The sequence below is a fragment of the Myxocyprinus asiaticus genome, chromosome 16 (assembly GCF_019703515.2).
Source record: "Myxocyprinus asiaticus isolate MX2 ecotype Aquarium Trade chromosome 16, UBuf_Myxa_2, whole genome shotgun sequence".
In the NCBI taxonomy this organism is placed as follows: domain Eukaryota; kingdom Metazoa; phylum Chordata; class Actinopteri; order Cypriniformes; family Catostomidae; genus Myxocyprinus; species Myxocyprinus asiaticus.
The window spans coordinates 19,052,382-19,077,527 of NC_059359.1; the positions used below are offsets into that span (position 1 = coordinate 19,052,382).

The 25,146-nt window shown below is 38.4% G+C and overlaps 1 pseudogene; it reads left to right on the forward strand.

Annotated features, from left to right (window-relative positions):
• The window catches only part of LOC127454559 (thyroglobulin-like), a 75,037-nt pseudogene that overhangs the window by 36,741 nt on the left and 13,150 nt on the right, over window positions 1–25,146 (forward strand).

Sequence of the window (25,146 nt, forward strand, 5' to 3'; positions counted from 1 at the left end):
CCCAGTTTCTAGTTATTTCTGGCGACCCAAAATCATTCAGTTGTACTTGTGTTTCTTGGCCAAGATGTAAAGAGTATCTGTTCCTCTTTTTCTCTCTCTTTCTTTTTCTCATTTTCTCTCTTCCCAAAAGGTCATGTATTTAGCACAGCAAGCCAGAAGGGTTTCGAGATGCTGAGTTTCTGTAAGGCCAGTTCTGGAGTGTAACGAACACTTGTGTTTGATGCACGTGGAACCACTTTGGCTAATGTCGATCGCTTCTGTGAACTCCTGCGGCAGTGAAAACTGCTGTGATGGATTCATCCTTAAACAGTATGTCCTCAATGGAGGTCAGAATCACTCTCATGCATTACATGCAGATATAGCTCCTTTCCATTGTTATAACACCCAGACACTCTCAAAAACACTGAAAAACAAAACCAATGATGTCAAATTAGTGGCACCTGACATACGGTTGCAGAAAGAAATATGTGAACCCCTGGATTTAACTGGATTTTTGCATAAATTGGTTTTGAAATTGAATGTAATCTCCAAATAAGTCACAACAATAGACAAACACAATTTTATTGAGATGCTCTGGCAGAACTGTGAGACACCCCAAGAATATTACTGAACAGAAACATAGCTGAAGACCTGATTACAGTTGGCAGAAATTCAGTGTCCACATACATTTTCTGCAACTGTAACTCTTGTATACCATTCTCTGAGTTTCCATAATAATTTCACAGTTTAATAATTATTAGAAAAGCTGTAATTCGGGTATAGTGTTATGAAAGTAAGGAAGTACATCTCTGTGTTATGTTGTTTTATTGAGCGTTTGTGTCCTGTGTTGCAGGTTCTATAATGTGTGGGCTTCTGAGCTCTCCTTCAGTGCTGCAGTGTAGTGAGAAACACTGGGACATGAGCGGCATATCCTCATCCAATCGGATGTGTGGGGCTGGCGTCCAGTACAACAAACAGTAGAAACATTTCACTTTCAACTTTGGAGAACAGAACTTCACCATCAGTATGTCCACACACCAAATGTGTTTAGTTGTTGTTTAAAGGTTACCAACTGTGTGTATTTTGGATGGCTTAACTTAATTGCATACTTCTGGTCTTATTTCCCTCTGGATAAAAATGTAAAAACTCTGTCACTGATGTAATATTTGATATTACTCTGTCACTGATTTAATAGGTATTTTAAAAGATATATATTTAAATGTATATACAGTATACACAGTATATATGTGTGTGTGTGAGTGTGTAAAAATGGTTTTTTTTAATTATTATTATTTAGCTCACAATTATATTCCATATCTATTATGATTTTTGATTTGATGTGTCTGTCTCAGGAAAGGTACAAACATAGTCAACGCACGTCAGTCCTCAAACAACACAACTGCATTTCCTTATCACATTACATCACGTAGTAATCATTATGTAAATATGTATATAATCTATCAGTTAATGAATATGTAACTAATATTGGTTGAACAGAGCAATACATTTGTCTCCTGATACATAATCTAATAAAACTAAAACTAATACAATGCCTTCCACAAATTCCTTACTGAAATTCAGTAAACAAAGAAATAAATTGTGATGAATTATAATCTATTTTACAGTCATGTGAGTGTATGTCAGTCAACCTAAGGGGCCATTCAACACATTCTTGTGTTTGTCTGTGTTGAAAGGAGTTCATCTTTTTAAGAACATGGTTAGAGAACCCTGCATTCTCTTCCATTCTGCTGCGCTGTGTCTAGCTTTTGAGCACAAGAATCCATCCTGTGGGAACGGCACCTAACAGTTACAATTTATATCCTCAGAGTCTGATATGAGCACACGTCCAAAAATTCCCTCAGCGTGCAGTGGATCAGCTGTAGTGGAGCATTCCAGAATTCCTCTTTCTGGTATGACTGAGATGTATCAACACAAACTTTTGTTTTGATTTCTGTTCATATTTACCAGAGCATTTTTGTCTTATGCTTAAAAAGTACCCTCATAATCAATGCTGTGACTGCCTCTTGATACTTCTGTGTTATTTATTTATTTATTTAAATAAACTTTTCTTCCCCTACTAAACTGTCCCCTTAGACTCAGTCAAAGAGGCTTTGATGTTCTGGAGATTGACAATGTAAATGTTGACCCAGAGAGGGATATTCCTAGCCAGCTTTACTGGATCACCAAGTGTCTTGATGGCACAATAATGCTTTAGCATCTGATGTGACTATATGCATGACTGGTGTTTCAGGTTGTAAGGAAGAAGAACTGTGTCACATGTCTGACATTCATGATGAAGGCCCTCTGCATTTTGTGTGTGTGTGTTGTATCATGACACACGAGTGTGTGGAGCATATGACAAACCTCTCAGGCAGGCCTGCAGTCTAGTGTTGGCAAAAAGCACTCAAACTGCATACCTGAAAAAAAGTGAGTCAGTCCTGTGCTTAAGGATTCATTTATGTCACAAGCATACAATGAACTCATCCTTTAGTTAATTTTAATGACGTACTTTGAAATGCATCTTTAATAATAAAAATAATAATCCTGCATGAGCAAAGGCATTATCATCCATAGTGATTCCCCTCTAAAATCACATTTCAGATTTTCGCAAACAATTATTAGTAGCATAAACACTGTATTCAGTATTATATTTTTATGTTTCTCAGTATATTCTCGCTGTTTAAAGAGACTCTTTTCTGTGTTGGGACGGATTGGTTTTTCATTACCTTATGCAACATTTATGATTCATTGTGGTCTACTGGAAATCTGATGTCAGACTCTTACCTGTCCCTATGTTTTAGTCTTTTGACCTACACTAATTCAGTTTAAATGCTTCTGCAGTATGCCAAAAGATTTTTAAAAACACGCACATTCTGTGTAGTCTCTCAATGGATATGGTCATAAAAAGTGCATGCATAATAGGTATCAAAGTAAATTAGCAAAATGTTGTTAAAAGTAGTTGTTGATGGAGTATAGCACATCGCACTGCAGGTAAACTACTGTCTCAGCAAATGGTACAACTACCCATACACTAAATACTGTTTTATGACTTGCTTAATGATGCATAATAAAATAAAACATTTAATTCTATACCTTTTTTGCACAGTTCTTCAAGGCTTTCCAATTAATATACCAGTGAGACTGAAATGTCTTTTATATTTTTTGCTCTTTCTTTTATAAAAACACATATAAAGCTTTTTAACCTTAAAGCACTATTAAGTCATTGCAGACTGTTTCCCAGAGCTCTTTTTTGAATGTTAGTTGTAGTTGTATGTACCAATACCATGCTTGTAATTTAACTTGTTTTAGGACTGGTGAAGGTAGCTGTAACTGGTCTATTCAGCTGCAAACTTGAGTCAGATACATTATCCCAATTATTTTCAGTCTGTCTCCTCAGTCTCAATGCCTTGGAAGCCAAACATATTTATAATTACTCTCTTATTTTATTTTTTTGAACTAGTGGTAACAGGAATTGGTTTGCTCTTGGTAATCTAGACATTTCAGTGAGCAGAAGTGGAAACACTTCACCTCACCCATGTGGCGTGCAGACAGCAGTGAGCTCATAATGTCTGTGGTCCATGGAAGTGAAGAAGTAAAGACTAATGCCATCTTTCATGACTCAACACCAATTTTGAACAGACTGAGCTGGAGAATCAACAAATTTGGTTTTCATAATGTCCTTCATTTAAGGCTGGTTTATGCTTACAAAAACTCTCTGTGTAACTTGTATGCAGTGAGGTTCTATCATTTGACATCTGCTTGCTGCTATTGCCAAAAAAGTGTTAATCAGCCTTAAAGGGATAGTTCACCCAAAAATGTAAATTCCCTCATCATTTACTCACTCACATATCATCCTAAATGTGTATGACTTTCTTTCATCTGTTGATAGGGTTGGGAGGGTTACTTTTGAAATGTATTCCACTACAGATTACAGAATACATGCTGTAAAATGTAATTTGTAAAATATTCCGTTAGATTACTCAAGGTCAGTAACGTATTCGAAATACTTTGGATTACTTCTTCAGCACTGGTAGACTTTTTCACTTGTTTTGACTATAAAAACTCTGCCAGTACAGTAAGACAAAATACACATGTTAAAAATACATTCTCTGAAAAACCTAAATATCTTATGCAGTGTTGTTTCTAAATCTAGATAAATCAAATTTTTCTTGTTTTAAGGATTTTTAGATATTTTTACAGGAAAACAATACAAAAATTATTATCAAGAATACGATTTTTGCCCTAATATCAAAGGTCTTACTAGAAAAAAAGAAATTATGATCCAACGTGAATTTTCTTGATAAAAAAATAAGATTGTGTCTGGTAACATGTGCATGTAAAATGGCTAGAAATAGCATTTTAGCTTAACGTAAAGCTGACAATTTACACAAGGTTTATTTCTATTTCTTCTGCTCCAAACTTACTTCAAACTTACTTCTCTGTCTGCTTGTATGAATGTAACACATCATAAGAAAGTCTTTCACTGCTGTTCTAATGCACTTTGGATCGCATCATTTATATGTATAAATGTTTTCCATTTAAAAGGACTAAATATTAAATGAAACAAATGACAATAAAATGCAAAGTAATCTCTTCAGTAATCAAAATACTTTTTGAATGTAACTGTATTCTAATTACCAATGATATAAATTGTAACTGTAGTGGAATACAGTTACTTATATTTTGTATTTTAAATACGTAATCCCGTTACAAGTGTTCTGTTACTACCCAACACTGTCTGTTGAACACAAACAAAGATTTTAAGAAAAAATATCTCAGTTCTGTAGGTCCAGACAATGCAAGTGAATGGTGGCCAGAACTTTGAAGGTCCAAAAAGCATATAAAGGCAGAATAAAAGTAATCCATAAGACTCCAGTGGTTAAATCCATATCTTCAGAAGTGATATGATAGGTGTGGGGGAGAAACATATAAATATTTAAGTCCTTCCACTTTCCACTTTCACTTAAACTTTCTTTCTTCTTTTGTTTTTGCCGATTTGCATTCTTTGTGCATATCGCCGCCGCCTCCGCAGGGAGGAGAATTTATTGTAAAAAAAAAAAAAAAAAAAAGGACTTACATTGATCTGTTTCTCACCCACACCTATCATATAGCTTCTGAAGACAATGATTTAACTACCGGAGTCGAGTGGATTACGTTTGTCCTCTTCGTGTGCTTTTTGGACCTTCAAAGTTCTGGCCACCATTCACTTGCTTTGTATGGACCTACAGAGCTGTGATGTTTTTCAAAAAATCATCGTTTGTGTTCAGCAGAAGAAAGAAAGTCATACATATCTGTGATGGCCTGAGGGTGAGTAAATTATGAGAGAATTTTAATTTTTGGTGGACTATTCCTTTAAGTGTAAAATCTACAGGACTTTCCAGTACTAGAATTGTGCAAAAACAAAAGTGGGTTCTGAGAGTAGAGTTCTCACTTATTTTTGTTTGATAAGCCTCTAATGCACAGATGTGGTCGATACACTACTCTTACTGAGTATTTTTGTCTTATTTTCCAGTAAAATATTGAAACATTCTTAAAACAAGATACATTTACTTGAGAAGCAAAATGTCATAAGATGTTTTGTCTTGTTCTCAGGGAAATCTAACAAAATGTAGAAATGTTCATGCTTATAACCAGAAAAAAACTATTTGCCAATAAGGTAACAACAAATATATATAATTTTTTCTTTTTCTTAATCCATTGGTAAATACTTTTTTCTTGTTATAAGCCTAGACCCCACTAAATTTCATTTGATTTATCTGAAAACAGGACTTTTATGCCATTCTGCTTCTCAAGTTTTTTTTTTTTTTTTTTTTTTTTTAATGTTTTGAAAGTTTCCTGGAAAATAAGACAAAATACCCAGTGTGAATATGATTTTTAGCAGCGTAATCTTTATGTTTGAGATTTAATATGGCACATGGAGCTTTCTGACTTAGTTATTGTGGGGGTTTTTTCAACAGAGTTTGACTTAATTTCACCATCTGCTCTACTCTTTTCTCTACCATCTCCACCATTCCCCATTAGGAATGTTCCTCTCTGTGTAAGAATTAGTTGTCTGGTAATCGAAGGAGAATTCCCCTTGAAAGAAATGCAAATGACAAAGAGCCTCCACTTAGTAATGATTTACACATGATGTTTATAGTTAGTCTGCATTTTAGATTTTCATTTAAATTTGGTGAAAAGAAGAAATGGAAATAACTTTTACATAAGTCCTGGTTTAGTGAGTGGCCACACAGTAAAGTTGTTATTCTCGATGTCTAAACTGCTTTACAGCTCCAGGATTAAAACCATGTGGAAACACAACTGATTTATTCTAAACTAAGTGGACAGAAGGAGTCTCTCTCAAATTACATAAGTCATTCATTCCTCTGGCAAAGACTCTGTCCACTCTTTAGTTCTTTATTATTTTAATGCTTATTGCTCAACCCTGATTTCCTTTTGAAAGTCGTGGACTGTTTAGGAATTTACATTTTAGTGTGTAATAGTTTTAGTCTGATTTAGTTCGACACTGGCCTCTGTCTGTGTTTTGGGTGGTGTCTCTATGCTTATTAAAAAATGTTAATTAAATAACTTTTCTATTTATAGCTGAAGAACAATAAATGACTATCCGACTGAACGCTGTTTAGAATAAAAAAATTCTGTAATGTGTTGGATTTAAAGGTGTGTTTACCATACCAAAGCATGAATATTTTAGTTTGATAGTATTTTTACTGTACATGTTCCTGGAACAAATATGCAGCTATTTTAGTCATTATAGGGGTTCATAAAGGGAATTGAGAGTTTCATGGCCTATAAAGTATTCCACAACAAAAACGGGGAGATCATAAACTCTTAACACGTGTTCCATCTGCTGTAGATGTTGAAAGGTGGAAAATAATGCTGCCTTGATGGGCATCTGCCATAAGGGGTTCTCTTAGTGCTTTACAAGAATTTTTTATTTTTTATTTTTTTACCTTTGAGGGAATCTTTGCCATATTTGCCTTTGAGAGAATCAAAGAGCCTCTCATAGTTTGATTTTGCCCATTAAACATGACTTGGTAGTTTCCATCTGTCAAAAAAGTCAGGTGAAAAACTAATTTCAGCATTTTTTCCCTCAGCTGATAGACCTCATCTTTTGCTCAAATGGTAGTTTAATGTTCTACACACCAAGAAATGTTCTAAACATCAAGAGAACCAAGCTCTGTTTGGCTTTACTCTAAGGAACAAAGTCAGTTCTTTTCATTGTCATAATGTGTTCCTCGCTATGTTTTTCTTGGGCAGTGTCTCTGACAGGCAGTGTGAAGAACTTCTACAGTCGTATTCCATTTAAAAAGATGGTTTCCTACTCTGTATGCAGCAGAGTCAGTGTGCCCAGCAAATCCATTACTGAAGGGTGAGGGCAAAGGCAGCAAAAAATGGACTCTGTCTCAGTTTATTTGTTTCCTTTATGCAAAATTGTGTGTTTGAATCTCTTGAGCAGGTTCTTTGAGTGTGAGAGACGGTGTGACGGAAACCCGTGCTGTCGTGGCATAGGATATATCAGAGATTCAGGTGTAACTGGTACAAGACAGACTTAATGCTCAACTTAGGCACAGAGGCAGTATTTACCTTAGTCTGTTATAAACTTATTACCATATCTTATGGTTCACTCAAGACATGTGATCTATTCAGAATTAACAAATATAATCCCAGGAATGGAAGTACATAAAAGCTTTTAGTGTTCTTACAGTTTCAGATGTGTTGTGTCTGACTTTAAACAGTCTGGGTATCCAGACTTGTGGTGAGAATGACAGCACTAACTGGAGGACACAGGACTGCTCCCCATCCAAAGTGCAGACTGAAATTTACCCATTCGGCTAGTATGAAAAGCCAGGTTTATGCATGTACTCTGAAATCAATGTTAGCGTGTGTGCATATTATGCATTTTCAAACAAAGAGATTCAAACTTTCTCATTAAATTATTTTAGAATTCCTGTTATGTGAATTGTTGGGGAATGACTTGCAACAATCATGGATTCATTTCTTAAGGATTTTAATGAATCAGGTTTGCATCTGTCTCTGTAGTAAACCAATGGACAAAGACTCCCAGTGTGTATCCACAATTCAGTCTTCGCTCTCCCTCAAGGAATGGTAAGAGACTTTTAAACATGCTTAAACATGTTCAATTACCACATAAGAGATTTTGCATAGTTTTACACATACAGTTTTCATTAAGCACAATGTTAATTACTTCTATAAGAGTGAAGGACAATCATAGCTAGGATTTATAAGCCAATATAGAATATCACATGAAAGTTTATAAGTGTATAATCTTTAAAATTAGTGTTCACAGTAATAAAAAAGAATAAATACATTTTCATGAACACAAACAGTATGACATGGGTCAATTCTTTTTTGATCTCATATTGCTTGTATGAGAAGAACTGGAAGGAGCTGGATGCCTCCACTGTCCAGGTGGATTCGTCTGTGGCTGCTTTTGACATTGTCCACATAAGCAGAGACATAGCAGATGATCAGGACAAAGTCAGAGAGTGGTGTCTTTCTGGTAATGACTCATTCTATCTCTGTATCTCGTTCCTCAGTTTTAAGGAACTAACAGATTTTTTATCTTCACAGGAAGCTGATGTGAAAGGGCCACATATTACATGCTAATCACATGTGACCGTTCCAAAGTTTGCATTTGAATAGAATAGAATAGAATTTTAGAGCCAGGTTGTTGTCAGAAAACCCAGGAGAGATTTAGCAGTTCGAGAAATTGAGTTCCCTCTAGATTTTCCTATTTTATAATGGCAGTTTTGGACTTATGATTTTAATAAGGTCTGTGGTAAACATTACATTAAGATACTTGAATGTTTTGTTCAACAACATAAATTACATACAGTGAATTTTGAAACTGCCATGTTTTTTTTTAAAGTATGTTGCTAACAAGTTGCTAGATAAGAGCTACTACAGTTTTCTGTTTCATCAGACATGTTCACTCACTTGCTTGTGGTATTTGTAGTCCTTATCTAACAACTCATTAGCAACACACATTTTTTTAAAGCACAGGTGGCTTGAAAATTCAGGTTTGAGGTATGACTGTGTGTAATTTATTTTGAAGAACAAGTATCTTAAAGTAATGTTTACCACAGACCTTATTAAAATCATAAATCCAAAACTGCCATTATAACACCCCATAGGAAATTCCAGAGGGAACCTATTGCGAATTAGCCATCCTGGTTCGCCTACAAATTGATGTCACGGCTGAACAGCTGTATTATTTTGATAATGTTACAAAATAAAAATAAAAATATGTAGCTGATTCGGTGTTTACACACCCATACTCCCTGCTCTGTCTTCTAACTGGAGACCTGCGTAAAACTATATTGAATATGAAACATAATCAACTTCAAGTAAGTACATTCAAGGTTTGGTGCGACATTTCTAAATACTTCCGGAGGTTAACCTCACCTGCATCAATGACCCCCACAGAGGTGAAAGATAGTATATTTCATAACTGGTATAAGAAAGGTATTAAGTTCCTCTTTCTTTTTATTCGATGGTGATGCATTTGTCTTTTCAAAAACTTCAAGATAAATTTGAAATCCCAAAAGAACATTTCTTAGGTTACTTACAAATCAGACATTTTACAAACCGAAAAAAGTTATTATAAGTTATTATATTAATTCTGTGTCATGTCAAACACTGATGTGTTATATAGTATGTGCACTGTCTGGGGTAATTGGGCGGGCTGGTAGGTTGTCATTTAATTTAATTTTTCATCCTTTTTTTAATATATGTTTTGTTGTTGTTAATATCTTGTTTTATTTAATATGTCATTGTATCTTGCTTGGTGTTGTTATTTTTATTTGATTTTTGGTGTGTGTTAATTTGTATTGGTTGTTGAAAACCAATAAACAGTTATTATAAAAACATTTGTTTGATATTGTTAGAATATACAATAACTGATTAATAAAGTTCTTCTGAATTTTTGCCATTTACAAAACAAAACTTTTGCAATTTACAATACAATAGCTTTATTTAACCTACATTATATATTTAGATAGGAACATGTATTGTTGTGTAAATGCCGATGTATGTGGTTACTGGTTATCCATGTGTGTTCTTATAACTCTTGTCTCTTACAGCCTGTAAGGAGAGTGAGTCCTGTTCAGCAGTGTCTATTGATAACAGAGAGTCAGCCATGAGATGTGTTATGTATCCAGATGCACATACCTGCCTTCCTACAACCAGCAGCCAGCGCTTTCCTAGTCACCAAAGAGCTGGCTCAATCAGTTTACATCAGGACAGATGAGCGTTTCAGGATAGGGCAGGATGTTTCTGATCTCTTCTGAAATCTGCATTTAACTCTAAACAGATTCTTATTGCAGGACTTTCCAAATTAGCACGGTCCAGATGGAATTATTTATTACGAGTTTAGAAACAGTTATTTTTGAAGAGAGCATTTCTTTTGTTTCTATTCCTGACCCACCATGTATATTACTCTTCATTAACATTCTTACCCTTCAAGGACAAGAAAAACATGCATAAATGCATGTCAGAATTCATCTGAAGATGTCATAAAATTAGGCTATGACCAATTGTTGTGTTTTAAGTTTAAAGACAACTCTGACCTCTGTTTCTGTCCCTGATCATGGAACAGTCCTTGGAGAGAGTGAAATGAAATCGATAACTGGTTCAAATAGCAAGCGTGTGACCTACTTCCTAAGTGTCCCGTATGCTCATCCACCAATTGGAGAGCTGCATTTCAGCCCTCCACATCCAGCTGACTGGACTGGTTCCTGGAATGCCACGTTTTCCCAGTGTGTATATGCCTGTCTGTGTGACTTTTGACTGAATGCTTGTGAGGGTAGACATTTTGTGTTATTAAAAAAGGTCAGTCTCAAATTGTTTGATCACCTTACTACAGAGTTCAAAAAGTGAACTTGTTAAGGCTAATCAGTAAGAGTTCTGATTCATTTGATCAAAACTGTTTCAGATCCAGTTGTCTTCAGCCTGGTGATGCCACTGAGTCCACCTCTAGTGAAGATTGTCTGTATCTCAAAGTATTTGTTCCTAGTAGTATGGTAAGACCTCATGAAATACCTGAAAGCTCCAAAATATGTAAACACACAGATATTTTCTATAATTCCCCACAATAAAGTTATTTTTCTCTCTCACACTTGCTGTCTCATGTACTCCTGTCAATATTGCATTCATACACCTGCTGATTGTCGTGTTAATGCAATTATTAACATTAGTAATGCAATTTTATTTTTTTATTATTTTGTCACAGGGAAAGGATGCATCGGTTCTTGTGTTCTTCCATAACTCTGGATCAGGTCTCTTAGATGGTTCTTACCTCGCTGCTGTTGGCAACATAATTGTAGTCACAGCCAGTTTCAGAGTGGCTGCTTTCGGATTCCTCAGTACAGATACACACACACATGCTCACTTGTATGCATACATTAACTTATTCAGATATTCCTGGACTCAGTTCTCATTACTAAGCCTGGTGAGATTTCCTGCATGATGTGCAACAGCTACTTCAGTGCAAAGCTTTTGCAATGCAAGATAAATGGCTTTTCTTCCTACTACAAATGTAAAACTGTCCTGTGTAATTACAATAACCTCTGAGATCTCTTGTGGAAAGTTGTTTTACAGTCAGTGTTTTCCATGATCTTAAGGTTTATTATTTGCTACAAAGGAGAACTCTTGTGTAGAGAAGTATACATTGTGTGTTGAATGACACATTCCTCGCCATTATGAGCTCTGAATACATTCAGTACCTCAAGACCTTCCATGGTACAAATGGTTTTGCCATTATTTTGCCCTAATTTAGCAAAAATATTTGAAGAAAAAAAAAAATCAGTTCTATAAAGTTTTATGATGTCCTACACTACACAAAATTATGTACTGCACAAATGACATAATATTTCTCATAAAATTAAATTCCAAAAAAATGGAATGGAATATGGTTACACAAGGTCCAATGTTCCATTATGAATTGCATAGGTTGTGAAAAATTCAGGTTATTTTCCCCTTTGCCACCACTGGTTGAGTACATTTGAAGATGGGCCTTAGAGCCTAATTGGTTTTTTTAAGTGGTCTGCCAAAATATTCAAATCCTAAGATGAGCTTTTTGCTTTCCAGCCAAAAACAGCACAGAGCGAAAGTTCTGGAGAAGCCTGATTGGCTTCCTTGAGGTTCTGTAACTGTTCATAAAAATGCCATTTTCCAGCTTGTGGAGCTTTGGAGATTTTATTACACATTTTAAAATTATTATTTTATGTAATGGACAGACTTTCACATGCTGGTTGGTGTTACAAAGTATAGAACTTAAAGACTGGGTGATTTGTCAGTCATTTAAAATCAATTTTCAATTTTGGATTAATTCAAAGCCAGTTTTAGCCATGTTTCTTCACTACAAATTATCTTCAGTCCCTAATCTATTTTAAAGGGATAGCTCACCTCAAAAGAAAAATTATGTCATTATTTAAACACCCTCATATCAATCCAAGCCTTGTGCCTTTCTTCCATGAATCAAAGAAGTTTAGCAGAATGTCCATACAATGGAAGTGGATGGGTGATCAGGGGCTGTCAAGCTCCAAAAAGGAAATAAAGCACCATAAAATATCATTTTCTTCAAGTAGTTCTTTCGACTTATCCACGATATTCCAAGTCATCTGACGCCATAGATATCTTATGTTCTTATCTTAAATTCATCAACATAGATGTTGGTGTCAACAGAAGTTTTAATTTTAATTTACAATCCTGTCCATTTTAAACAAAATGCAAAGATGAATTCTAATGAGGCATTGCAAGTATTGCGACCTGTCGGAACCGTGATCCAGAATTGAGATCCACCAATCAGATAAGTTCCCAATTGCCAATTTTATTTATTTATTTATTTATTTATTTTTAAATCATTAGCTTCAAATCAAATGTTTTGCTGTCATTAATTAATATTAGAGCTTTCTGGAGTGGGTCAAGGCTGAGAAATATTTCTTACATGTTAATTCAAATGCCTATGCAGAAAATTAATGGGGAATAGCTTGTGCATTTCTGTGGGTGCTCAGCCATTCGGATCGGCGCCTGTGGTGTAGGGAATAGACTGAAATTTAAGTTGTGATTCACTGAAAATCTTGCCATGAAAATCTTGCATGTCAGCTATGGTCAACTTTCATCGTATGAAAGAGAGTAGCCGGAACATTCAGCTATAAATAACACTTTAATGACAGAATTTTTATTTTTGGGGAAACTAGTCCTTTTAATATATGTGTGGAAAGTCAATTAAAGTTACACCTTGTCTACACCAGACACATCAAAAGCAAGTAGATCCCATTATAATCAATAAACCTGTCTACACTGGAAGTGGTGCGGCGCATCGTGACAGTAAACAAATGCCCGTTCTATCGCTGACATGCTGCAGAGCTACACCAGCTACTTTATCATCCTGTCCATCTGAAATAAAATTATTTTACTTCTCAAATATCACACATGTGAATGTTTCTGCCATGAATTACTTCTGACTGTTACATTAAAGCCAGCTTGTGATGTTTCTGGTCAACTAATTGAAACAGTCTTTTGTTTCTAACCACATGTTTGTATATGCAGTTTTAGCATCAATAACATTACAACAATAATTATATAAGTAAATGGGTAACACTTTACAATAAGGTTCCATATGTTAACATTAGTTAACGACAATAGTTAACATGAACAAACAATTAACAATACTTATACAGCATTTATAAATCTTGGTTAATGTTCATTTCAGCATTTAGTAATACATTTTTAAAATCACGTTATTTAGAATGTTCACTTCAAGACATTTTTATTTGTATAGTGCTTTTCACAATGCATTGTTTCAAAGCAGCTTTACAGAAAATTTTGCTTTAATGTCTGTAATGTCTTAATGTGTTTAGTCCTCACTGAGCATTTTAATTGCATTAAAAAAAAAAAAAAAACTCTGCAGGGTGGCATGCCTGGTATAGACAGGGTGTTACATAGCTCTCCCTGTTGACTCTGTGCAGGTTCCACTACTCTGCCAGGGAATTATGGGCTGCAGGATCAGGCAGCAGTACTGGGTTGGGTTCAGAAGAACATTGCTCTGTTTGGAGAAGATCTCATAAAGTCACTGTGGGGGCAGAGAGAAATGGAGCCAACATTGCAAGCCTTCATTTCACCTCACCATCAGCTTCATTGCTCTTCCGTAGAGCTTTACTAATGGTAAGAACAGAAGACTTTTCTAATTAGAACAAAAACTTGCACTATCAGTTACACATTACCATTATATTATATTACATTGTAATATGCCTGGTTTGTAAGGTCACTTTTACAGTAAAATCATACTTATCCTTTTCCAGCTTTTTCCAACAGTAATGAAATAAGGTTGCACAAGGATCTCGAAGCTCTCTCATACTAAAAGCTTCAGAAGCTTGGAATTGGGAGAATGTGAAGGAGCTATTTTAAAGGGATAGTTCACCCAGAATTTAAAATTCTGTCATTTATTTACCTTCTTGTCTTTCGAAACCCATATGACTTCTTTCTTCTGTGGAACAAATAGAGTTTAATACCCATAGCAGAATGTCCAAGCTGCTCTTTTGCATCTAATACATGTGAATGGTGACCATGACTGTCAACCTAGATTTTCAGTAAATAATTACTTAAATTTCACTCTTTTCCTCACACAAAATTAGAATACTTATCATAAAACTTGGAATATAATGCAAAGTCACATGGATTACTTTTATGATACATTTATGGTGCGTTTTTGAAGCATAAAGCACTTTTGACAGGTCTCCATTCACTTTTATTAGGAGAGTGCAGTTCAAACATTCTGCTAAACTCATTTAGGACAAAATTATGACAGCATTTAAATTTTGGGGTTAAAGGTGCAGTATGTAAGATTCAGAAACCCTTATTATTAATGATACCTGTGGCCGTTAAGTGAACTGCAGCAAGCTACCTGTTGCTCGTGCTCATGCGCACACTCCATAGGGACGCGAGCGAGCATCGACCAAAACAATACATGACTACAAAGAGACAACGTGATTCACCGGCATCATGCTGACAGATGAGGTAGCATAATTAAAATTACACAGTAATGATTGTTTTACTACAAACTTTGAGACTATATATTATATTTGACTCTCCAGTGCTGGAACAGGGCTAAAACAATGTGTGGATATAGGTCTGGCTATGCAAGACTGTAGTTTGAAGTAATCACTTTTCTTTGCATGATACATTGACTGCATTTAGCTTTATCAATAGCTGTTAGCTAAATTTGGTGGATGATGACAGTAGCTGTTTATAAAATAGACTGTACATTATAAATATGTTGACACAATTCAGTATTCCATCACAACTGTCATTTTGATATCGATGCGCTATTGTTTTTATAATAATAGAATGTATATATTTTCTGTATATCCAAGTTACGTTGCACTAATGAATGGAGCTTTTTGCATTATCTTGAACATTGTCTAGCATTCATTTCATGTGTTATTGTAGTTTAGCTAAGATTACACAGATCAATCCTTATGGCACTATATTTCACGTGCTTTGCAGTTATGTAAGCTTACCTGTCCAATAAGAAGAACGCCAATTCAGGGTCAGTTTTGACCCCCAAAACCGAACGAAGGTCCTTCCAGGAATCAAATGCCCTGCCGATGTTCACTCTAGTTTTCGCTCAACCATGATCACGTTCTCGCTTAGCCAGACAGGATTCAGTAGATAAATGTTTTTTATGTTTTTTTTGCTTACTCTGAGTTTGTGTAGGAGTCGGTGTTGTGCTGGGAGCCAGACATTTGCTGGATTCCATTTCTAAGATAACGTTACATAGTGTTGCAGTTTGTTGTCGTTGTTGAATAGCAGAAGAGAAACTATCACTGTCTGAGGCAAGGCTCTCGGGAGAGCGCATAAACATCACATCCTTTGGATTTTCCCAGCAAAAGCGACCCGCTCCCTTCGCATGAAAATCAGTCTACAGGCTTTAATAGGCAACCTAGGAAGTCCGGGAAGGGCTCATTTTTTAAGTTGCGTTACAAGCCGTTCACACATTGGCAACAAAAAGGCAAATATTACATGAAAATTGTTACATATTGCACCTTTAATTTTCCCTTCAAGTATTAAAATGACATTGAAGCAAATTTCTTTGTGCTTGAATCCACAGAACAAAACTCAATCTATGGTCCACATAAAGCACACATCTTTTTGTTATCCCTCTATTATTACAGTAATAAGTGCACTGTAAGTCGCTTTGGATAAAAGCGTCTGCCAAATGCATATATTGAAATGTAAATGTATTAACCTTTGAGTTATCTCCAACAGTGAACCTGCAGTGATCTGTGAATGCACCTCCTCATAGCCATCTTCCAAAGTGGCCAAACTGTCAAGCTGATGGTCAGGCAGCATGTAGACAGACCTCAACCTGGTTTTTTTCTCTGGCTTATCCTGCTCTCCCAGCAAGGACAAGTAGGAGGAGACACTATTCTGAACCCGTAGCTGAGCGCTGAATCTTGGTTAGCAGAGGAATCGCTTGTACTGTGGTGCATTAGCTCCGAGCTGAGAGAGGGATAGTTCATTCATTTTAAAGATTTCAAGCAAAACAGAAACAGTGTTTACAGTTTTTGGAGAAATCAAACTACAAATGGCTTATAGCTGTTTTTGCATATTAAGCTGGGATAGAAGAAAGTATTTTAACATAAAATGTTGCACAGCTTTACAGGATATCCCCAGATTAATTTATGCTTTTTTGACAGTATGGTTACAAGGGTCAATTTTTGTACTGTAATTAAGATCACTTTGATCATCTTTATTTTTTGTCTTACTTGTTCACTGCTTTCCAGTCAAAGGAGTGTTTTCGCCCATCAGATGCAGTTTGAGATAGCTGATTCAGAGTTGTTTCACAGACATTCAAGTACAGGCCAGTTAGAAGACAACACAGCTCATTTGCTGTGTCTGTAAGAGAGCAAAAGACATATTAATCTGCATTACACAGATAAAGTGGCCAAATATTTCACACTAAAACAGTATAAATGAATACTGGTTGTTGTGGAAGCGTGTTGTATGATTTACCAGAGTAGTGGTTGACCAGTTTTTTCAGGCATTGGAAAGTGAGGTGTAGAGAGATGAAGTACCAATTGTTCGGCATCTGAACTATTTAATAACAGTTAATAGATCTGTGGTGCACAGAGAAGGTGTACATACCTACAAAAATACAGGCAAAATAATTGAACTTGAGATATGTTTGTAACTTAAGCTATTAAAGGAATATAACTGGCTCAATACAAATTCAGCCTAATCAACAGCATTTGTGGCATAATGTTGATTACCACAAACATTTATTTAGACTCCATCCTTTTCTTTTTTAAATGCTAAAATCGAGGTTACAGTGAGGCACTTACTATGGAAGTGAATGGGGCCAATTTTGGAGGGTTTAGAGGCAGATATGTGTAGCTAATAATTTTAATAAAGCACTTACATTAATTCTTCTGTTAAATTTGTGTATTATTTGAGTTGTAAAGTTGTTTAAATCGTAGTTTTTACGGTTGATTCAGGGTGTATTCCTTTACGTCATCATGGCAACGAAGATTTAAAATTGTATATAACTTTACACATTAAAGGTTAGTAAACAATTTTATAACACTAAAATCATGTTTACAAGCATATTGTTTGTCTTGTGGCCGTACTTTTAAAACAATGCGTATTTTAACGTTTATGGATTGGCCCCCATTCACTTCCATTGTAAGTAACAGTAACCCAGATTCTTGCTTTATTTTAAAAAAAAAGGAGGGACAAGTTGAAATTATTTTTTGTAGTAATCAACATTATGCCACAAATGTTGTTGATTGAGCTCAACTTGTATTGAACCTGGAATATTCCTTCAAACTATTAGGTAAGAGAAAAACTTTATTTTGTAAATGCTCATTTGGATTGGTTTAGTTGTTATGCAGTCTTACTGTCAATAAATACAACTTTTTAATCAAATTAATTAATCAACTTAAGCTCAATCGTATTCATTCTCTGAGCACTTTATTAGGAACACCTGTACTCCTACTTATTCATGAGATTATCTAATCAACCAATCGTGTGGCAGCAGTGCAATGCATAAAATCATTCGGATACGGTTACACCATTAGAAAGGGGAAAAAATTTGATCTCAGTTATTTTGATCGTGGCATGATTGTTGGTGCCAGACGGGCTAGTTTGAGTAGTTCTGTAACTGCTGATCTCCTGAGATTTTCACGCACAACAATCTCTAGTGTTTACTCAGAATTGTGCCAAAAACAAAATAAAAAACATCCAGTGAGTGGCAGTTCTGCAGACAGAAATGCCTTGTTGATGAGAGAGGTGAATGGAGAATGGCCAGACTGGTTTGAGCTGACAGAAAGGCTATGGTAACTCAGATAACCACTCTGTACAATTGCAGTGAGCAGAATAGCATCTCAGAATGCCCAACACCTCGAACCTTGAGGCGGATGGGCTACAACAGCAGAAGACCAGGTCGGGTACTTTATTAGACCATAGTGTTCCTAATAAAGGACTCAGTGAGTTTATATCAATATTTGCTCCCAAATGAAAATTCAATGACATTACATTGTTGTGACAGATGAGTAAGTCATTGAATAGACTTTACAAGAATTGAACAGAAAAGAAAGGCAAATGTCAGAGTGCAGTTGATATGAGTATAATGTTCATCTTTAAGATGTATACTGACCTTTTGTGCTCTCCCTGATCAGGAATGACCCAACTCAGTTTCCTGGGAGATGAAACAGCTCCTCAGCCTTTGGTCTGGTCACATTTTCAAACAGCCAGCTGAAACAGCCAAAAATGTTACCATTAGCACTCAACAAGCACAACCATTAAACAGCTAGCCATCAATGATTATAGCTGACTAGAAGCTAGATTAGTCAGCGATTCAAATCTTATCCATGGTAGACTCTTGCCGCATGACAGTGCGGTATATAGTTCACTTCCTTAGTTTGGACTGAGTTGACCTTCCACCATACCCTTCCCTTAAAGAGAGCAATATTTTTTGAATGGACCGTCACTGACCACTCTATTATTTCACACTCAGTGCCTTGTTATTACACAAAGTTAAAAAGAGAAGTGCAGAAATCAACCCCCCCCCCTTTCTGTCTCCTCACAGCTCGCTGTAGATGGACATGCACCTGGTTCCACACTTCCTCGCTCTGCCGGAGCCAGTCGCTGATGGCCGGCAATTCTGTGGGTTCTCGGGAACAAGGGTGGTTGAAATCCCAGCACACACTGGAATGGAGTCATGCCCATGGATGGTTTCTGTAGTGAGTTTTGGGCGTATTCTGCCCACAGCAGGTACCGGCTCCAGTCGGTTTGGTTTTGATGGCAATACATCCTGAGAAAATCAGTGATTTCTTGATTCAGACATTCGGTTTGCCCGTTGGATTGAGGATGGTACCCAGAGGTGAGGCTGATGTTGACATTTAGTTGACAGAAGAAGGCCGTCCAGACCCGAGCAGTGAATTGTGTGACCCCGGTCGGATACGATGTCTTCAGGTAACCCGTAGAACAGAAATACTTGATGTAATAGATGTTCTGCTGTCTTGAAGGCTGTGGGGAGCTTGGGTAGAGGGATTAATCAACATGCTTTGGAAAAATGATTGATTACTGTTAAAATTGTGGTGTTACCTTGAGAGACTGGAAGATCGGTGATAAAGTCAATGGTGATGTGAGACCATGGGCGCTGCAGGATGGGGAGTGGTTGAAGCAGGCCTGCCAGGAGTAGTCTGGAAGATCTGGCTACTGCACAAGTGGACATATGAAATAGTGTCTGCATGCATGGTTCTTCACCAAAATTGGTTCCGGAGCAGTTGGAATATAGCCGTGATGCCCGGAGCTGGTGGCGGTATGGACCCCCCCGTAAAACCTTCTCCCGTAATGATTGTGGCACAAAGGTTTTGCCTTCAGGGAAATCGTGAGGAACTGGATCTTGAGACCGGGCCTGGGTAATTTCTGTCATGATGTCCCATTGGACTGGGGCTACAATTAGAGATGTGGGGATTATGGGTTCTGATGTCTGGTTCTGAGCTTCGAAATGACGAGAGAGGGCATCAGTTTTAACATTCTTGGTGCCAGGGCGATATGTGATCTTGAAGTCAAATCGTGTAAAAAATAGTGCCCACCTGGCCTGCCATGGATTCAATCTCTTTACTGAGTGCAGATATTCAAGTTTCCGATGATCTGTCAACACGAGCAATGGATGCTTTGCCCCCTCCAGCCAATGTTGCCATTCCTCCAGGGCTGCTTTCATGGCGAGTAATTCTCAGTTCCCCACATCGTAGTTTTGTTTTCGGGAATAGAAAGCACAGGGGTAGAGTTTCGGATGTGACCAATGGTGTTGTGAGAGAATGGCTCCGATCCCGGTGTTCGAGGTGTCCACCTCGACTACGAATGGATAGTCTGGATTCGGATGATGCATAATGGGAGCAGAGGTGAAGCGGGCTTTGAGATCCTTGAAGGCTTGTAATGCTGATGCAGACCAACATAGTTTGGTGCCCCCCCCCCCTTTGCATGGATGTAAGGGGTGGAGCAGTCGTGCTGAAGTTCCTGATGAACCGTCTGTAGAAGTTAGCGAACCCCAGAAAACATTGTAGTTCCTTCAGAGAAGATGGTTGAGGCCAGTTTAAGACCACCCGCAACTTGTTGTCATCCATGGTGACCCCCTAAGAACTAATTATGTTGCCCAAGAACGACACAGATGTCTGATGAAACTCACATTTCTCAGCTTTGGCGTAGAGCTGGTGTGAGACTAGACGCTGGAGAACGCTCTGCCATGTCTGATGTGTTCTTCCAGTGTATTGGAATAAATTAGAATGTTGATGTAGGAGTGGTGGTGGTGTAGTGGACTAAAGCACTGAACTGGTAAGTGGAAGGTTGTTGGTTCAATCCCCACAGCCACCACCATTGTGTCCTTGAGCAAGGCACTTAACTCCAAGTTGCTCCAGGGGGATTGTCCCTGTAATCAGGGCACTGTAAGTCACTTTGGATAAAAGCGTCTGCCAAATGCATAAATGTAAATGTATACAACCACCTATCAGTTTAACATATCTCTGAAGACATTGTTGATGCAGGAGGAAAAGGGGAAACAGAGCCGGCGTTCTCATCAGAGTAAGACGCCGCGCAAATCGACCCCCACTACCCACTATTCTACTGGCAAATGTTCAGTCTCTGGATAACAAGCTCTGCGAGCTGAAAGCGCGTATCTCTTTCCAACGAGAGACGAGGGACTGCTGCGTTATCTGCCTTACGGAAACTTGGATGTCTGCGGAGATTCCAGACTCAGCCATTGAACCCGCGGGGTTTTCCATGCTCCGAGCGGACAGAGCGAAAGACCTCTCAGGTAAAACTAGAGGAGGTGGTGTATGTTTTATGATCAACAAATCCTGGTGCGATCAGAGGAACATACATTCTATCAAGTCTTTCTGTTCTCCTGATCTGGAATTTCTTATGCTTCTGTGTCGACCATTCTGGCTACCGAGGGAATTCACAGCGGTCATTATCACTGCTGTGTACATTCCCCCACAAGCCGACACAGACCAGGCACTCAAGGAACTGTATGGGAGTATAAGTGAGCAGGAAACCGCGCACCCTGAGGCCGCGTTCATTGTGACCGGGGACTTTAATAAAGCCAGTTTAAAATCAGTCGCACCAAAATATCACCAGCACATTAGTTTCAACACACGAGGGGACCGGGTTTTGGACCATTGCTACTCTCCGTTCCGGGATGGCTACAAATCCCTCCCCCGCCCACCATTTGGAAAATCGGACCACTCTTCCATTCTGCTTCTGCCCGCTTACAGGCAGAAACTGAAACAGGAAGCACCCACCCTCAGAACGATCCAGTGCTGGTCGGACCAATCAGACTCTACGCTACAAGACTGTTTTGATCGCACGGACTGGGAGATGTTCCGGTCCGCCTCTGATGACGACATCGAGCTTTACGCTGATAGCGTAATGTGCTTCATCAGAACGTGTGTAGAGGAAGTGATTCCGACCAGAACTGTGCGAATCTATCCGAATCAGAAGCCGTGGATCAACAGCGATGTTCGCGCAGCACTTAATGTGCGGACCTCCGCTTTTAATTCCGGGAACGCGGAGGAGCATAAACAAGCCAGTTATGCCCTCCGAAAAACTATCAAAACAGCAAAACGCCAGTACAGGAGTAAGATTGAAGGACAGTTTAACACCACCAACTCTAGAAGCATGTGGCAGGGAATTAACATCATCACGGACTTTAAAGGGAATAAAAACTCCGCCATGAACACCGCTGCCTCTCTCCCAGATGAGCTAAATACTTTTTATGCTCGTTTCGAGGGAAATAACACCGCCCTCGCGGAGAGAGCTCTCACGGCCGAAGCTACAGAGGTTAGTTCACTCTCCGTCTCTGTAGCGGATGTAACCCGATCATTCCGACGGGTGAATATCCGCAAAGCCGCGGGTCCAGACGGCATTCCGGGCCGCGTCATCAGAGCGTGCGCGAACCAGCTGGCTGGTGTTTTTACGGACATTTTCAACCTCTCCCTCTCTTTGTCTGTAGTCCCCACATGCTTTAAAACATCCACCATTGTGCCTGTTCCAAAACAATCGAAAATAACTTGTTTAAATGACTGGCGTCCTGTTGCTCTGACCCCCATCATCAGCAAATGTTTTGAGAGACTAATCAGAGATTACATCTGCTCTGTATTACCACTCAATCTTGACCCGCTGCAGTTTGCTTACCGTAACAACCGCTCCACTGATGATGCCATTGCATCTACAATACACACTGCTCTCTCCCACCTGGAAAAAAAGAACACTTATGTGAGAATGCTGTTTGTAGACTACAGCTCAGCATTCAACACCATAGTGCCCTCCAAGCTAGATGAGAAACTCCGGGCTCTGGGCTTAAACAGCTCGCTGTGCAGCTGGATCCTGGACTTCCTGTCAAGCAGACGCCAGGTGGTTAGAATAGGCAGCAACATCTCCTCATCACTGACCCTCAACACTGGAGCCCCGCAGGGCTGTGTTCTCAGCCCACTACTGTATTCCCTGTACACACATGACTGTGTGGCAACACATAACTCCAATGCCATCATTAAGTTTGCTGATGACACGACGGTGGTAGGTCTGATCACTGACAATGATGAAACAGCCTACAGAGAGGAGGTGCACACTCTGACACACTGGTGTCAGGAGCACAACCTCTCCCTCAACGTCAGTAAGACAAAGGAGCTTGTGGTGGACTTCAGAAGAAAAGACAGAGAACACAGTCCCATCACCATCAATGGGGCACCAGTGGAGAGAGTCAGCAGCTTCAAGTTCCTGGGTGTCCACATCACTGAGGAACTCACATGGTCCGTCCACACTGAAGTCGTTGTGAAGAAGGCTCATCAGCGCCTTTTCTTCCTGAGACGGCTGAGGAAGTTTGGAATGAACCGCCACATCCTCACACGGTTCTACACCTGCACTGTGGAGAGCATCCTGACTGGCTGCATCTCCGCCTGGTACGGCAATAGCACCGCCCACAACCGCAAAGCACTGCAAAGGGTGGTGCGAACTGCCAAACACATCATCGGAGGTGAGCTTCCCTCCCTCCAGGAAATATATACAAGGCGGTGTGTGAAAAAAGCTCGGAGGATCATCAGAGACTCCAGCCACCCGAGCCATGGGCTGTTCTCACTGCTACCATCAGGTAGGCGGTATCGCAGCATCAGGACCCGCACCAGCCGACTCCATGATAGCTTCTTCCCCCAAGCAATCAGACTTCTGAACTCTTGATCTCCCACGATCAAAATACATCATCCCTGCACTTTATTACTCTTTTATCTCACACCGGACTGTCATAAATTATATTACTGTCATTATATTATGTCTCTCTTAACAACTGACTATCAACCGACAGCCTGAATGTCAATACAGTACAATACTGTACATTCTATATATATACTTTTTTCATATATATTTTAATTTTTATTGAATAATGTGTATCTATATAGTATCTATATAGTAAAAAACAAAAAAAAAAACAAAAAACAAAAACAGCATATTGTATACTGTGCAATGTATGTTATTATTGTATATTGTTGAGTGTAATTGTGTATAACAGATGTTTAAATTGTGTTGTGCTAATTTGATGTTTTAAGTTGTGTAATTATGTATAACAGATGTTTAAATTGTGCTGTGTTAATTTGATGTTTTAAGTCGAGTTTAATTATGTATAACAGATGTTTAAATTGTGCTGTGTTAATTTGATGTTTTAAGTCGAGTTTAATTATGTATAACAGATGTTTAAATTGTGTTGTGTTAATTTGATGTTTATTGTAGATTGGCGTATGTCTCATCACTGTCACGACTGCTATGTTGATCGGAACTGCACCCAAGAATTTCACACACCATTGCACTTGTGTATATGGCTGTGTGACAATAAAGTGATTTGATTTGATTTGATTTGATTTGATGAAGGACTATTGGCAAGTATTCATAGTGCCCACTGCTGGTGGAAAATGCTGTCTTCCATTTGTCCCCCTCTCTGATGGTCGTATGAAACCCTTGGCCAGCTCCTCCTCAATATAACTTTTCATGACCTGGGCTTCAGGTTCAGATAAAGGAAAAATCCTGCCTCGTTGTGGTGTCGTGCCCGGAAATAGTTCAATATCACAGTCACTGGAAAGGTGAGGGGGAAGTTGTGACGCTTTGGTCTTACTGACGGCTTCCACCAGATCTGCATATTCATTTGGTAATTCGGGTACCTCAGCAAAAATCTCTGTGACTGATGCAGATCCAACAGATATAGGAATTACAGTTGGAGAAGCATGTGGAATCCCATTGTGATATCTGTTTCTCTCTCCAATAGATCTGTGGGTTATGTTGCTGAAGCGAGGGTAGTCCGAGAATGACAGGATTGTGTTGTGAGCGAATGATATAGAGATGTGTGAGTTCAGTGTGTATGATGCCCACTTGAAGGGTGATGTCTGTGGTGGTGAATTGAACATGGCCAGTCCCCAGTGGACGTCCATCTAGCACTGCCACTGCCAAGGGAGATTCACAAGGAATTAGTGGTATCTCAAATTCTCTGGCTAATTCTTCATCAATAAAGTTGCCTGCAGCCCCTGAGTCGAGCATGGCGTGAGTGGTAAAAGACTTATTTGCGAAGGAAATTGTTATCGGCACATCAATGCATGAGGTTAC